This window comes from Sorghum bicolor, chromosome 3 (genome assembly GCF_000003195.3).
Source record: "Sorghum bicolor cultivar BTx623 chromosome 3, Sorghum_bicolor_NCBIv3, whole genome shotgun sequence".
Taxonomy (NCBI): Eukaryota; Viridiplantae; Streptophyta; class Magnoliopsida; order Poales; family Poaceae; genus Sorghum; species Sorghum bicolor.
The window spans coordinates 52557837-52575670 of NC_012872.2; the positions used below are offsets into that span (position 1 = coordinate 52557837).

General features: G+C 42.6%; 1 long non-coding RNA gene across 1 annotated transcript; it reads left to right on the plus strand.

Moving 5' to 3' along the window:
* Window positions 702-4104, plus strand: LOC110433994. The gene is made up of 4 exons (XR_002451443.1): window positions 702-1655; window positions 2658-2677; window positions 3138-3178; window positions 3269-4104. It is a non-coding gene; the product is annotated as an uncharacterized LOC110433994 (long non-coding RNA).

The window sequence follows — 17834 nt, forward strand, 5'->3', positions numbered from 1 at the left end:
AATTAGTGGTGGGAGTTGATATCTCCTACGACTAAAAAGAGTAAAAGATGGACATTCTTTTGTGCAGCAATAGTTTTGTCCTGCCTCCTCGCCACCTGCGATCTCCTACGCGACCCGCGTCTTATACTAGTAGGAAACATATATTCCTTCCCTGCTTTCCTTCCTGCTCGCCATTCCTTCCATCCTACTCGCGTTTCTCTTCCTCCTCTCGATCTACGGCCGCGCCCGCGCTGCAACCGGCCGGTGGCCGCGCCATGCGCCCCCGCCACGCGCCCGCTCCTGCTGCCCGCGCTGAACAAGACGCCGGTGGCCGCGCCCAGCGCCGGTTCCCGCTGCCCTGCCCGCGCCCATGCGGACTCCGGTGCCGCACCTCGCCGCCCGCGCTGCGATCCGCTGATGCCTGGTGGCCGCGCCGTGCGCCCGCTGCCCTGCCCACGCCGCGCTCGTGCGGACTCCGGTGGCCGGGCACGCCCCGCTGCCCGCGCTGCGACCCGTCGGTGGCCGCGTCCCGCGCCCCCGCTGCGCGCCGGCTGCCCGAGCGACCGCGCCGGTGACCGCTGCGGACTCCAGTGGCCGGCCGCGCTCGCGCGGACTCTGGTGGCCGAGCGACTGTGACCCGCTGCGACCTGTCGGTGCCCGCGCCCCGCTGCCCGCGCGAGCTCCGGCCATCACGTTCGAACATATCTCCAAGGCAGGTTCGTCGAGATCCACCACCTCTATTCTCCCTCTCTCCCCCTCTCTCAAAAAGATAGGCCCTCGATTCGACACTTCTGCCATGGTGGATCGCTTTCGTTCTCTGCAGTTCCTCCCCCATTGACTGGACGTGCAATACTTTAGATTTTACAATACCTTTTGCAGGTTTTGATTTTTTGGAGTAGGAAAGGGGGGTAGAGGTGGACGCTAGGATCAGTGATATCACAACGAGAAAGCACGTCTATTGGAAGAGATAACTGATCAATATACGAGATCTGGCTTTCACAAACATGAAAAGCACATAACTGCACAACATAGGCATAGCTCGTGCTCTTGTTTATTTCCTGTGTCAATCTATGTTGAGTAGTTTGGGCAAGGGCTGATAGTAGTCTGGTGCAGAAACTCAGGTAATTTTGTTGTTGGTCAACTGATGCTTGATTCATTGCAATAGCTCCGATCTAAGGTAATCCATTTACCTTTTCCTATTCTGCATACATTTTTTCTTCACCTTTTCCTATTCTGAATGTTAAATACAGTCAATTGATTAGTGTGGCCATGAACCTTTTTCTTTACTTATTACAGTCCTAGCTAATTTTGCATGTCAAGTAAATTAAAAAAATATTTTGTCAATTCTGCCAAAATTCTTAATTTCTGAATTTTAATCTAAAAAGTTTGCACAAGAATAGTACTCTTCGATTATGACCTGTGTCCTCAATTTTTTCTACACTGTAAAAGCATAGATTTTTATAATATCTGCTACACTATAATATATAGTACGAGCAGTGATCAGAAAAGGTTTTCATCTATATTGTTTATCATTCTTAAAAGTTACTGTAAGTTTCGTTCCCTATTTCAGGTAGCCCTAGGTGTGGTCTATATAGAATGTACCTGGGGAACCATTCAAGGTTGGAGGAGAACGAGGATAGTGGCTACATGACAACCTTGAGTTCGTTGCCAAGAAGGTAATGACTCAACAATTGAATTTGGGACCGTATAGCTGAATGATTAAGATTCAACATTAGTGATTTAAAAATTTTGTTTGGTAGTCTAAAAGGTTTTAGTTTTGTACCACCATCGCCATCGATCGCGAGGGCACTCTCCACCATTAGACGGGCCTAGCATCCATGTAGCAATGTAGGGCCATGCATCTGCACCTCATCCAGTCATCCCACTTGTAGATCACCTAGGAGAATCCTTCTAGGAGTCAAGTCAAGTGGACAGTAATTCTCAACCATCTTTAGTTATGTAATTGCCCAACAGATGATGACTGTTACTTTTAAGATTTTTATTTAGTTATAGATTATAGAGATAAAGATTAGTATAGCCACTAACTTAATAAAAGACAATGTTGGTATAACCCTGTATATCCTTATCCAGTTACAGTCTCTTGTGCTTTATTCCGTTATATATACTTATGTGTGATGCATATTTGCTTTCTTTGGTCTTTTTCTGAAGTGATGTTCCATTCATTATCTTCATACTTAGTTTGGTGATTTATAGAGCATTTATGTGAAAAGAGGTATTATTAGCACTCTAAATTTACTAAAAAGATTACACTAAAAGGTGATTGAAACTCATGAGTAAAGTAACTGTAATTTCATCGAGAGCTAGCTGTAACTAAGGCATAATAACAAAAATCTTGTAGTTTAGGCTAGAGTGTCTATGCAGCACCTGATTGCTTTATGGACTTGCGACACATACTGACAGACGTAGATGCTAAAAGTAGATTTGGCATCTAAATTAGACATGCAGGAGCAGAACACCTTCCCTGCAAATCCAAAGATTTAGGAAATTATTGACATGTGCTTTCTCTTTTGTAAATTGAGTGATCTTGTTGACTTCATGTTGTTTTTTATTTGTTTAGATGCGAGAGACTTTTTCAGAGAAGTAGAGCTTGTATTTTCGAATGGTTTCTGAAGCTGAAACAAAAAATGATATCTCTTTTGCTTTCCAAAATGTTGCAGGTACGTAAGGAGCAAAGCAGGTATATTTATCTACTAGAAAATTATTCTGAAACTGTTTTTGGGGAAAAGCAAAATCATCTTCCATATGGCATGCAAAAATTATTATTACTTGAGGATTATGTCATGCCAAAAAGTAATAATTCAAATTTAAATGTGTATATTATTAACAAACCAAAAAAATCAAGATATGAAGGGTTCATTATAGTGCAAACCATTTGACTGCTAGAATGATGCATGTATATGTACCCAGTGGAAAATATCATGAGGTGCAGACGGCTGTATGTATGGTTGTTTAGAAGTTGCCAAAATTATAGGCTTGATGGGTGACTTATTTAGCCACCGCGTGGACGTCAGTATGTGTGATCATTGTGCAAAGTACAATGTTTTGCTTGGATACAGTTCTTTGATAAAATATTAAGATATTTGCTCTGATTGCTAGCTCTGGACTCCTAAATTTTAATTCAACTTCTCTATGCACAGAATTAGTATGCACAGTGTCCTCGAGTGGTGGATTGCAAGTGGTGCGTGTTCTGGAAATTTTGGAATGCATAGGTAGTTTTATGTCATCTGATGGTTGCTGAAGCTATAAATGCTTTATGTGCATTTTGCAGATGTCAGTTAAGTTTCAGGTGCCTTCCCCATTGGTGCCGACCAGGGAAAGCATTTCGTGAGGTACTGTAGGTAGAACGCTGACGGAACATGGGCCATTGTTGACATCTAGCTGGACAGCCTGCGCCCCAGCTTCGTCCTCAAGTGCAGGCACCTGCCATCACGATGTCTGATCCAGGGAATGCCTAATGGCTATTCAAAGGTCTGTAGTATGTACATGATTGAAATTTTCAGTTTTCACACATTGTAGTAGATGACATGTTATATTGATCACATGTGCTCTAGCACCAATATCAACGCATAGTATCGGTACACTTGAGCTTGGAGACTATCTTTGTTGGGTTCATCACCCAAAGTAAAAAGCACTTCCTTTATTCATATATAGTTCATCATCATTCCCATTATATGCAATTTCAACACTTTGGGTAATATTCTCTGTGATAGAATTGATTTGCACCTCGCAGGTGTTAAGCCAAGATGAGACACCATCCTTTTGTAGTTTGGTGTTTGGTACTATAAAGTTTTCATTATGATGCTAACGGCTTATTTATCTTACATGCTAGCTGTACTATCAAAAGCATGGATGCAAAGGACCTTAATCTGTCAAGGAGGTGAGGAGATGATGTACCATGTATCATTAGTGGATGGCCACACAAAAAAAATAGTATTACTATGTAATGACTGAAATTTCAATGATGTGGCTTGATGTGAGAGTATAGAATTAACCATTAATGATTGTTAGTCTGTACAATCTATATAGGTCATATAGATTTTGTCATTATGAACCACACTTTTAAGATCGTTTGTTAATGGTATAACATATCTCAAACTTCAATTATAATGTTAATTTTACAAACTTTGTCTTTCGAATTAAATATCATTTTAACGTTGATATTTAATTTTATAGTTTTGTTATCTTATCATGCGATCCGTGTGTTTTTAGTAAAGAAGTTTAGTTGTCCCGTAGCAATGCACGGGTACGCTACCTAGTAGTGAGTAAAAGTGGGAAATTGATTTTTAGTCCGAATCCCTTGTTTGGTTAATGGAGGAAAATAAGCGGGGAGTTGAATAAGGAATTCATAACCTCTATTTGGTGCGGGGATTTTGATGGGAAAATTATAAAGCAAATCATGATGGATGTATTTTTCTTTTATTAAGAGCAGAATTCTCTTCCAACTGCCACCCCTCTCGTAGGGAATTGATTAGTGGGAGTTGGTCCTCTAAACTTCTATTCCTCTTCCCATCAAAACTCTTCATTTTCCCTCCAACCAAATAAGCCGCAAGAGTACCAACAATAGCCTCCCAATGTAGGAATTTTGGCAAGATTCAAAAATCTCTAAAAACCTTAAACCGTCCCAATCTTTTGGTACTTAGAAAAAAAGCACCCCCACACCTGGATGATACAAATGTACAAGAAAGGAAAAATTATAAAAGAATTCCTGATGCAAAATTATTTTTATATCATTTAGGATCAAGATTTTGGAAACTATTGGAGGAAGCCAACAAATATGCTCTCAATTTTTTTAGTCACTTGAAAGACTCGTCAATTTACCAAGTAATGTTTTAGAAACTATTAGAGATGCCCTAAGACGCCCTCCAACTATCAAAACAGGACGAATTTGGTGTATCAAACCACCACGCAACCTATGAACTTGAATGAGTTACGGTTGAATATACTCAAAAAAGTACAAACAAGAGATACAACATTTCTCACGGTTCCGTCGCCCAGCCAGCCCATTTAATCTTGTTCTGATCCAGGCCATGGGCTTTGTCCGTCGCACAAGCAAACATAATACATGCAACCACAGAAACAGTATTAGCAACACCACCAAACGGCCCGCAGAAAAAGTCCTGTATACCCAGTTTTGCATAATAAAAGTAGACTTTTTCTGTGGGCCGGTTTTTGCAATGTATCAACCTAGCTCATCTCCTCTTTCTGAAAGGACCCTGGGCCATCTCCTATCCGCGGCAACCACAGAAACAGTATCAGCAACACCACCAAAAGGCCCGCAGCTGGATATACATATACCACCATCGCCCAAAAACTCGTCATGGTTACATTTCAAGCATCACATCCTAGGCTTTGTTTAGTTCACCTCGAAAACCAAAAAATTTTTAAGATTCCCTGTCACGTCAAATCTCGAAGCACATGCATGAAGCATTAGATATAGGCAAAAATAAAAACTAATTGCACAGTTTGCCTGTAAATCACGAGATGAATCTTTTAAGCTTAGTTAGTCTATGATTGGATAATGTTTGTCAAATAAAAACGAAAATACTACAGTGCCAAAATCCGAAATTTTTTTGGAACAAAACAAGGCCCTATATTCCTATATAGTGCCCGTAGCCGTAGGTGGATACAGATGTGCTTACCACCGTCGCCCAAACACTCCTCAATATGGTCTTGGTTTCAAATATCACATTCTATAGCTGACGTCGAGGAGAGGTGTGGTGTGTTGCATGCGTCGTACGTGTGATGCCAATTTGCCAAACTCGCACGCCCTCTTGCAAATTGCAATGAGCGGTGGTGGTAATATGTATTGCCTACAGGATCACCTTGCACAAGGACAAGAAAGTCCGGCCTCGAAGGCATTGCCACTACTACAGAATTGGTTTGTAAGAGTCCGGGTACTTCCACTGTAAGGGCGGCTGGTGATGTAACCGTCCTTACAGTGAATTTTTCATCAGCACCTGGCTTCTTGATCACGAGCCACCCTTACAAATACCACAGTAAGGGCGGCTGGTAACACGAGCCGCCCTTACAAATGGCTGCATTTGTAAGGGCTGTTGTTGACACAGCCGTCCTTACTGTGGTATTTGTAAGGGCGGCTCGTGATCCAGCCGCCCTTACAAACGTATTTCTAAGGGCGGCTGGTGATTCAGCCGCCCTTACAAATCACGGTTGTATATAAGCTGCACCGTTCTTTCTCCTCGGGTCACTCACTCCAACCCGAGGAGATAAGGTTGGGAGGCCTTGGGCACCTCCTAAAAGTTGCTCTAGTGAGGGGGGGAGGTTTTGGTCTCAAAAACTATGATGGGAAGCTTGGAAAAGGTAAGAAAATGCTATTCCAACACTTTAATTAAAGTTTTAGTGGTTGGTTAGTGAGTATTTTGAGTTTTGATTTTCTCTCTCCTCCATGGTGCTTGAGCTTTGTATGGAGCAAATTAGACCCTTGTTCTTAAGCTATTAGTTGGAATTAGTTAGAGATATGAGCTTGCCCTCTTTATTGGTCGATCTTGCTTGATTTTAGTGGTGATATATTTCACTTTATCATGTATGTGTAGATCTAGTTCTAGATCTAGGATTTGCTTTTTATTTTTTTTATTTATGGTTCATGAAATTAGAATGGTTTGGATATGAAAAATTGTTGGTAAAATAATAATCGTTTCTAATTGTTGACAATGGAACTATATATAAGTTTATTTATATAATTATATTTTAATAATTGTTGCTAATTATTGTTGATTGGTAAAATAATACTTGTTTCTGATTTCTCTTCTAAATATTTAGTTTCATTAATAGCCAACTAATTAATATATAAGTTAATATTTTCACCATTTACAACTTTATAATCAATAATAGCCAACTAAAGAATTATCCTCTACCATGAGTATAAGTATGTATACACAATTAATCTCTAGTTTGTATTTTTCTTCATTAATTTATTTTTTTATGTATTTTGTATTTTTGTTTTGTTGTTAATTGTTGCTAATTGGTAAAATAATACTTGTTTCTTATTTGTTTTTTAAATATTTAGTTTTATTAATAGCCAACTAAATAATTATCCTCTACCATGAGTATATACACAATTAATGTCTACTTTGTATTTTTCTTCATTACTTTATTTTGTTTTATGTATTTTGTATTTTTATTTTGTTTTAAAAGACGGAGTACAGGAACTCTTGGATGTATGGTTGGTCAAGGATTGATGAAGGTTTTCGCGATGAGGTGGATAAATTTATTGAAGCCGCAGAGAAGCATGCATTAACATTGACACATTATAAGGATACAATTATTTGTCCCTGCAAAGATTGCAAGAACCTTATGGCATTTGCAGATCTGAATACCATTAGATCACATCTGATTATGCGAGGATTTGTTCCGAACTACACAGTGTGGACTCATCATGGCGAAACAACGGTTATTGATGATGGCAACTTTGATCTAGGAGATGCCGCCGAAGCCGAGAGGTATATGCACCAATACACAACTGAGCTTGAAGAAGAAATAGGGGGCTATGACTATGGCAATAGACAAGGTGGTCAGTACTTTGGCAATCAAGATGGTGCTAATGATGCTGGTGATGTCGGCACTGATGGAGGAGCACGTGAGGGGGATGAAGATGACTTTGACAATTTAGAGGACATGATTCGGGCGATTGGACCAGAAATATTACTGCGGAATAAAGGTGTAGAAAATGTAGAGAGGGTGAAAAAAGCATCGATGGAGACTGTGTATAGTGTTGAGAAGGGTTGTCCGACCCATTGGACACTGCTCCGTTTTGTGCTTGAGCTACTCATCTTGAAGGCAAAGTATGGCTGGTCTGACTCCAGTTTCAATGATCTATTGGGTCTCTTATCATGGGTGTTGCCACAGCCAAACTTAGTTCCCACCAACACATATCATGCGAAGAAGGTTATAAGTCCATTATCAATGGGTGTTGAGAAAATAGATGCATGCCCCAACCACTGTATCCTTTTTCGTGGTGATACGTTCAAAGATCTAGACAAATGTCCGCGGTGTGGGGCCAGCCGTTACAAGAACAATGACCTTTATAGTGGCGGAGAATCCTCCACCGGGAACAAGAGGAACAAGAAGGGGGCAAAAAAGGTGGTACAAGAATCTCAACCACTAGAGGAGACTACATTAGGCAACGATGAAAAGAAGAGAAAAATTCCCGCCTTGGTAATGTGGTACCTGCCAGTGACCGACCGCTTGAGGCGTATCTTCATGAACCCTAAGGAAGCAGCGCTCATGACATGGTGGGACATTGAGCGCAATGTCGATGACGATATCATTGCACACCCGACCGATGCTAGTCAGTGGCAGGACTTCGATATGAACAACCCGCTGTTCAGCTCGGACCCAAGGAATGTACGATTCGCCTTGAGCACCGATGGAATGAATCCCTTCAATGAGAGGAACAGTGACCACAACACTTGGCCAGTGATCTTGAGCATGTACAACATCCCGACATGGTTGTGTCAGAAGAGAAAGTACCTTTTGCTCACTGTTCTTGTTTCTGGCCCTCGACAACCAGGCTTCGATATGGACGTGTTCCTCAAGCCTGTGATGCAAGAATTCGAGAAACTGTGGAGGACTGGGGAGCTGATGTATGATGCGTTACGACACGAGACCTTCACATTAAGGGCAATAATAATTGTGACTATCAACGATCACCCTGCGTTGTTTGCCTTGTCTGGACAGTTCAAAGGCAAGATGGGATGCTTAGTCTGTCTGGATGATACTAGGTGGGTGTTCCTAGATGGATCCAAGAAGAGTGTTTACATCGGGAATCGTCGTTTCTTAAAGGAAGGTCACATGTACCGCAGTAAACTGTACTTAAAGTACTTTGGCAACATCCCAGAGTATGAAGAACGACCTCCAGAGAGACGTCATGATGGAAAATATGTGTATGAAATGGTGAAAACCATACGCGTCATCTATGGAAAGAAGAAAATGGATGGAACGACTAGAGATAGAAGCACACCTCCTATCGAAGGGGTACCTTTTAAGAAACAATCGATCTTCTTTCAGTATCTACCGTATTGGCCGCAATTGGAGGTCCCCCATGCCATTGATTCTATGCATGTTCAAAAGAATGTGTTTGAGAGTCTGATCGCTACCTTGATGGACACACCCAAGTCAAAGGATGGACTGAAAGCACGAAGGGACATGGAGCAACTAAAGGTGATGCCAGAGCTTCAACCAGTACGCCAGGATAATGGAAAATACACTCTGCCCGCAGCTGCCTATAACCTAGACCTAGAAGAGAGAAGAGATTTATGCAACTTTATGAGGCAGATCAAAGTGCCAACTGGCTTTTCAGCAAACCCAAAGAAGCTAGTGTCGATGAAGGACCTATCATTTCACTACTGCAAAGCTCATGATTGTCATATGATGCTAACAGTGTACCTACCAATTGCAATTAGGGCTATAAAGCCAGAGTTTTTGAAAATGGCCATCACCCGCATTTGCTACTTTTGGTCAAAGATCTCACAGAAGACGATTCGCAGGGAAGAGCTGAGAGACCTACATGATTTCGTGGTGGAGACCCAGAACCAACTAGAGATGTGTTTATCTCCTGCTTTTTTTGATATAATGGTACATCTTATGATTCACATGGTTCATCAGATAGAGGCAATGGGACCTTGCTACTTGCATGAAATGTGGTCCTACGAGCGGTTCATGTCGGTCCTAAGCCGATACGTGCATAATCGAGCACACCCAGAGGGCTCCATGATCGAGGGTTATAGTACTGAAGAGGTCAACGAGTGCTGTCAAGAGTTCCTGAAAGTACAGAGAGGGATTGGTAATCCTAATTCTCGTCACAAGGGTAGGGTGGCTGGGAAGGGCACATGTGGTGGAAAAACGTTCATCGACAATGATTTTACAGAGGCCAGTCGAGCGCATTACTGTGTCTTGCAGAGCACAAAACTGATGCAACCATACGTTGACGAACACTTGGCTATCATTATGGAGGAGAGGAATGGTCGTTCAGATGATTGGGTCATGAAACAGCACAAGCAACGCCTAACTTCATGGCTAAAGGACCAGAACATACCGCCTGGAGAAAGTGCAGATTCGATTGTCATTAGTAAGTTGGCAAAGGGGCCATCGAGACAAGTGATGTCTTGGAATGCTTATGAAATCAATGGGTACACATACTACACCCACACAAGGGATAGTAAAAGTGTGAACCAGAATAGTGGTGTTCGATGTGAGGCGGTTGACGGGCACGGGAGAAAGGTCCCTTACTTTGGCATAATTGAAGATATATGGGAGCTTGAGTATGGAAGGGATCTAAAGATGGCCCTATTTCGATGTCGCTGGATCAAGCAACACAATGTAAATGAGATTGGGTTGACAGTCCTAGACCTACAGAACATAGGATACCAAGATGACCCTTGGGTGCTCGCTTCAAGTGTCGCACAAGTTTTCTATTTGCCAGACCCACTAAGTATCCGCCCCCCGAGGAAGAAGATAATGCATGTGGTTGTCCCTGGGAAACAACACCTTATCGGAGTTGATGGAGTGGATGATGTTGAAGCTCACAATAACTACGAAGAGATGCATTTGTTTTCTGACTTTAGTAGGAAAATTAGTGTTGTGGAAAGAAACCTACCAAAAAACATAATGCCATGGGAAAGAAAAGGTGGCAAGGCAAAATTTGTTACGGCGGGTCCTAGCTAGTTCGAATATGTGTGTGTGTGTGTATCTGTAAAACTAGCTGTTCTGTATGAGATTGTGTCGGACTATATATTTATGTACGTTTGTGAGACTACTTTGTGTAAAACTCGCACGTTGCTATCAAAATTTCGAAATTCAAGATTCGACCGGTCCAAACCCAGTCAAATGAAAAGTTGACCAGTACAAGAAATGTAGATCTTGATGTGATTGACAAACTTTGTGTTTATGATTTTTCTAGTTGAGACTGTTTAGGGTTCGGTCAAAGAGCCTTTCTGTTAAAAGCCAATAGTTGACTTGGTCAAACGTGGTAGAACGAGGCACTAAATGACCCCATATGAAAAACTTTTGAATACAAGAGTGTTAGAACTCATCAAAACCTACATTTCATACATGGACCATTTCATCATCTGGAAAAGGTTCGGTAAACTATGTTCACATGTTCTGAAAACCTAAGACTTTGACTTGGTCAAACGTGGTCAAACGAGGCTCTTAATGACCTCAGCCGGAAAACCTTTGAATACAAAGTTGTTATAACTCATCAAGATCTACGTTTCATACATAGGCCATTTTACCATCCGGAAAAGTATTGGTAGACTATATCCATAAAATCTTGAATCTCACATAGACTTCATGAAAAAATACGCGAGACTTGTGGATTTTGAACTACACTTTCATAAAACTTTCTCTAATGGACAAATGGTCTATATATAAAATGTAGATATTGATGAGTGAAACAAACTTGGTATTCATGACTTTTCATGTTGGGGCCATCTAGGGTGTCGAAACTCGCACGTTGCTATCAAAATTTTGAAATTCAAGATTCGACCGGTCCAAACCCAGTCAAATGAAAAGTTGACCAGTACAAGAAATGTAGATCTTGATGTGATTGACAAACTTTGTGTTTATGATTTTTCTAGTTGAGACTGTTTAGGGTTCGGTCAAAGAGCCTTTCTGTTAAAAGCCAATAGTTGACTTGGTCAAACGTGGTAGAACGAGGCACTAAATGACCCCATATGAAAAACTTTTGAATACAAGAGTGTTAGAACTCATCAAAACCTACATTTCATACATGGACCATTTCATCATCTGGAAAAGGTTCGATGAAGCTTGCAACAAATTTCTCATATTTTAATATAATATTAAGGCATATTAAGAGATAATATTAGAGTAAAATTAGGTTTGACTAATTTATATTTTTATTATAAATAAATATGTCATGGTTGACTATATATTATTATAAATATTAACTATCTAATACAATAGATGTCATAATTGTAAATAAAATAAATTATAGAAAAGTATTTGTAAGGGCGGCTTGATCAGGAACCGCCCCTAGAAATGTATTTGTAAGGGCGGGTCACTCACCAGCCACCCTTACAAATGAATCGGGTATATATGCGGTCGCCAAGAAAATTTGGCTAACTCTTGGGCGCATTACTCTCTGTTGACGCCGGCAGGCTGCCCGACTCCGCCGCCGGCCGCCCCGTGCGCTTCTCCTCCCTCCATCCCGGCGGCGCTCCTCCCTCCTCCCTCGTCCGTCCTCACCGGCGGCTCTCCACCCTCCTCCCCGCTGCCGGCGCCCGTGCTCGCGTGCCCCGACGCCCCACGGTGGCTCTAGGGTTTCGATCTGCCGCGCCGCCTCACCTCCTGCCGCCTTCCTCCCTCTTCCCCGGCGGCCCTCCTCCCTCCTCCCCGGTGCTGGTGCCGTGCTCGTGCTGATACACGGTGGTTCTAGGGTTTTGGTCACCGGTGTGCCTGGTGCTGGTACTGGTTCCCCTACTCGCGCCGTGGTGGTGGTGCTGTTGGCGCTGGTGCCCTCCTTCCTCCTAGGTATGTTCTCCCATGTATGGTGCTTGTGCTGGTAAAAGATGCATTGAACCTCAAATTGATCTCTTGAGGTGCTTGTGCTTGTGCTTGTCTGGGTAATACCCTAGCTGTTTCCACTGGATGGTGCTTGTGCTTGTGCTGGTAAAAGATGCACTAGCCGGCTTATGATTCAATTAAATCCATAAATGCAAGCTTGTTGTTTTATCTTGAAGCTTATCTGTGCTAGTATATATATATATGAAAGCTTGCTGCTTTATTTGATGCCAAGCTTATCTGTGCCAGTATATACATGACATGTCTCAAATTGATCTCTTGATCTGTTATACATTATTTGCTCTCCCTATTTGATATATTGTCTATCATGATGCCCTGTTCTGATGGTGTGATATGCCGGCTTATGGCACATTTGGACCATATCTGCCAAATCTCCCCTCTACTTTCTCCTTTGTTTTGCCGATGATGAAATTGTTAAACTGCATATATTAATTTAGAATATGAGCTAATGATCTAGACATGTTTCTGAGGCCACTATTTATGCAGTTCATCCCTCTCCTATCCTCTACTTTGTTTTGCCAACTCTTACCCCTCATGTCCTTTACTTTGTTTTGCCAATGATGAAATAGAGCAACTCTCCTATACTCTCCACTGCTTCCCTCTCCTACTGCTGTCCAACTCTCCTCTCCTCTTCTAGTACTAATATCTCTACTACTACTGTACTCTCTTCTCTCTACTGCATCTATCTATCTTTATTTGTTAACTGAGCCTGTGATGCTTCTTTATTTGTTAACTGAGCATATTGCCACTACCTATGATGATCATATGCCAATTTTGAACACTTTGAGGACATTTTATCTAAAATGAGCACATTAATTGTTGAATTGATCACATGCCACTCACTGTTATTGCTTATATAGCATGTTGTCAATTTGGATGCCAATTTTATTAAGCTAGCAGTAGTAACAGTTAGTGAATGGCATATGCAACTATGTTTTTTTGGAAAGTTTTATAAACTGTCATATCTCAACTATTTATAATATAATTGCTGAGGCAGTGGCATATGAATGATGGAGTTTTACCCCCTGACTATAAACTATTATCTTTTACCACTGCTACATTTCATAGTCTACTAATACTACAAGCTGCTACCATACTCTTCTCTTCCCTTTCCTCTCCTATCCTCTCCTCTTCTTTGTTTTTCCAATGATGAATTTGTCTAAAATCCATAGATAATATGGAATATGAGCTGATGATCAATAACTTGTGTGGGACTTGGCATCATCACACCAGCCGCCCCTACTTTTCCTTGACTCTTATCTGTTATGATGCCGTGGTGCTCCAAGTTCATGATCAAATGATGATTGACATATTTCTGAGGCCATCCTTCCTTGCCTTTTATTGTCCATAGATAATACTACTAGCTGCTGCCATACTCTTCTCTTCCCTCTCCTATCCTCTCCTCTTCTTTGTTTTGCCAATGATGAATTTGTCTAAAATCCATAGATAATATGGAATATGAGCTGATGATCAATAACTTGTGAGGGACTTGGCATCATCACACCAGCCGCCCCTACTTTTCCTTGACTCTTATCTGTTATGATGCCGTGGTGCTCCAAGTTCATGATCAAATGATGATTGACATATTTCTGAGGCCATCCTTCCTTGCCTTTTATTGTCCAAGTCCATGCATTAAGTTAGAATATGAACTTCCCTATACTTGGCATCATCATCACTACTACTACTGCTAGCTTACTACTGCTGCTAGCTTACTACTACTGCTAGGTTATTACTGCTAGCTTACCACTCTACTAGTAGCCTACTACTATGATCCTTTACTACTGCTAGCTTACTTACTCTACTAATACTACTAGCTGCTGCCATACTCTTCTCTTCCCTCTCCTATCCTCTCCTCTTCTTTGTTTTGCCAATGATGAATTTGTCTAAAATCCATAGATAATATGGAATATGAGCTGATGATCAATAACTTGTGAGGGACTTGGCATCATCACACCAGCCACCCCTACTTTATCTTGACTCTTAACTATTACTGCTAGCTTACTACTACTGCTAGCTTACTACTACTGCTAGCTTACTATTGCTACTAGCTTACTACTACTGCTAGCTTACTACTACTACGAGGTTACTACTCCTAGCTTACTACTACTGCTAGCTTACTACTACTGCTAGCTTACTATTGCTATTAGCTTACTACTACTGCTAGCTTACTACTACTACGAGGTTACTACTCCTAGCTTACTACTACTACTAGCTTACTACTGCTGGTAGCTTACTACTACTGCTAGCTTACTACTGCTGGTAGCTTACTACTAGTGCTAGCTTACTACCACTGCAAGGTTACTACTGCTAGCTGCCATACTCTTCTCTTCCCTCTCCTCTCCTATCCTCTCCCCTTCTTTCTTTTGCCAATGATGAATTTGTCCAAAATCCATAGATAATATGGAATATGAGCTGATGATCAATAACTTATGAGGGACTTAGCATCATCACACCAGCCGCCCCTACTTTATCTTGACTCTTATCTGTTATGATGCTGTGGTGCTCCAAGTTCATGTCCAATGATGATTGACATGTTTCTGAGGCCATCCTTGCTAATTTTTTGATTTCTTTTGTCTACTAGAACAAAGCACGAAATGTCGAGGTCGACAGACAGTGTAGCCCGAGGCCTCGGAAATTCTGAGTTGCCACCCCAGGAAGGGCAAGAGATAGAGGACCAGCTTACTCAGGAGCAGTTGGATGAAGAGTTACAAAATGATGTTGATGTAATGCTTACTCAAGAGGATGTTGACAAGGAGGAAGCTAGAGAGGCTGTTGAAGGCAAAGAAGGGGAGGATGAGGACGAGAGCTCATCCTCGGGGGGGATATGTAAGTCCCGATTATCCTCACCCAACAGAACCCAGACGGAGGCCAACAGAGGACGAGTTGGACCCTGATTTTGACATGACATCAGAGGTAGGGATACAAAGCCTTTGCATCCTGTATAATTTGCTAAGGCTCTGGTTATATACCTTTGCTAACAGTATTGACATGTCTTATACGCAGCTCCCTCCTAGACCCTCGAAAAGACGACGTCGTCGTCCAGCACGTTTTGTCGATCATGATGAAGCATGAGAAAGGAGAGAGGAGGCAACAGCCACAGAGTCTAACATTCAGACCTCTGCTCCACAACCTCAAGGCACAACCACGACCACGACTCCCGCACCAAAGAGGGGACGAGGGAAAAGACGTTCAAACCAATATCCAAAGAAGGGGGTATGCTATGTGATAACATCGGTCGGGCCAGATGGGGAGATCCTTGAGCCACCACAGTACGTCTCTAGATTTCGTAATGCAGTCAGGGCACTGGTAAGAGAGCATATGAACCCAGCAATCCATATGTGGAATGGCCCTGATGGTGTACCTGAGAGGGAAAAGAAAGTGCTATGGGATGAATGGCTGATGGTCACTTTTAGGTTGCCAGAGGGAACTCATGAACTGGTAAGACAACATACTTTCAAGATGATGGGCAACACATTCCAACGTTGGAGGTCATATCTAAACGTGACATATGCTTCGAAGGGGCTAACTCCCTTCGAAGAGTTTGGCAACATAACTCACAATCAATGGGCACAATTCTTGGCTGAGAAGACTTCACCTGAAGCATTGGCCATTAGCAAACGTAATAGCGAGCAGGCAAAGAGGAACAAATACCACCCTCGCCTAGGCCCCGGTGGCTACAAGGGCAAGCAGGATAAGTTTCAAAAGTTGGATGCAGCGGCCGAGGCTTCGGAGGATCCAAAGATGCAGAAATTAGTGTAGTTGAAGACACGTGTGAAGCAATGGATATATGCGAGGAGTGTGGATTCATCGGCCCTTAAGTTTGCTGAGCCAGACACCGAAGAGGCAGTATCGAGGATACTAAAATATGCTGAAGACTCAGAGAAGGGCACATTCACCCCTTCTAGAGAGAAGGATGAGCTGAGCCTTGGCTTGGGAAACGCCGAGCACACCGGCCGCACCAGAGGTCTAGGAAAACGAACGACCTGGAAGCAAGGATTCAGAGAGGATAGCAATATCTATAAGAAACATAACAGAAATCAAGAGGCCAGTCTTGAGCTCCATGTGAAGGCTCTAGTTGCGAAGGCGCTTTCGGAGCAAGGTCTGTCTACGGAGCCAAGGACGCAAATTCAGCCGGTGGGAGAACTCGCTTTAGTTTGCAGCCCTTCGGATGTTCGTAGCAGCCAAGGCTCCACAACCTCAATCACCGTCGATTGCTTACGGGAGCCAGCTAGTTGCACCCTATTGGTTCCGGGCCGGTCAGGCAAGTTGCGTGAGGTGGCAACCGGTAGGGCACATCCTCCTGGAGGCGTCTGGCATGGTAACCCCATCCCGGACGACTACACAAGGGTCCAAGTGCATACCGTGAATCCCAACTACATTTCTTGGGAGATAGAATACCCAACTCCTGAGGGGCTTGTTAAGCTTGGAGATGTCATAAATCAGTTTATCCTTTGGCACAAAAAGGACATTGTGTTGAATGTTTCTTCGCCCACTCTTAGTGAAGTACATATGCAGCTAGATGATCAACGTGGGGACGTGTATTCACCGACTCGTGGCGACCACATGACTGATGAGGTGCCACATTCTTCCCAAACTCCTAGGGACCAGGTGCCTGAGGAGAAACAGACTTCTCCAGCTCGTCATACCGAGCAAGTGAGTGAAGGGATGCCACAATGTTATCCAGCTCATCATATCGAGCAAGGGCATGATGACATGTCACAGGCTTGTCCACTCGAGCACGGGCATGATGGCGAGCGAGATCCTTCTCAACAGGCACGACAGGAAAAACAAGGACCGCCTTCTGAAAAACAAGGTGAGCGTGTGCCTTCTGAAAAACAAGGTGAGCGTGTGCCTGAATCAGAGGCTCGAAAGAAGATTCCCTACCATACGAGGCCAGTTTATGTCCCGATGAGAGACGTCTCGACGGTTGACAAGTGGTTTGCTCATGACAAGTTCCTGCCTGAGCACCAAATCAAAAGCCAATACGCTCGTGATTCTGAGACGATTGACACTAGCACACTCCACCAACCACCAAAGAAGTATCCAAATATTGAGGCCATCAATTGGACAGAGGATTGCCCAAAAATATGAAAGAGGCAAGATTTTCCTACCAAACCGAATCATGCAGTGCATGCCAGGTGGAATGAAAAGATTTCATGATTGGTACTTGCGTGCTATGTCGACGCGACTAAATGAGATATATGCAACCTTCCCTAAAGGCACATTTGGAGGCTCAAGTGGGCATATTATATTTGACTTCGATGACATGCACGAAT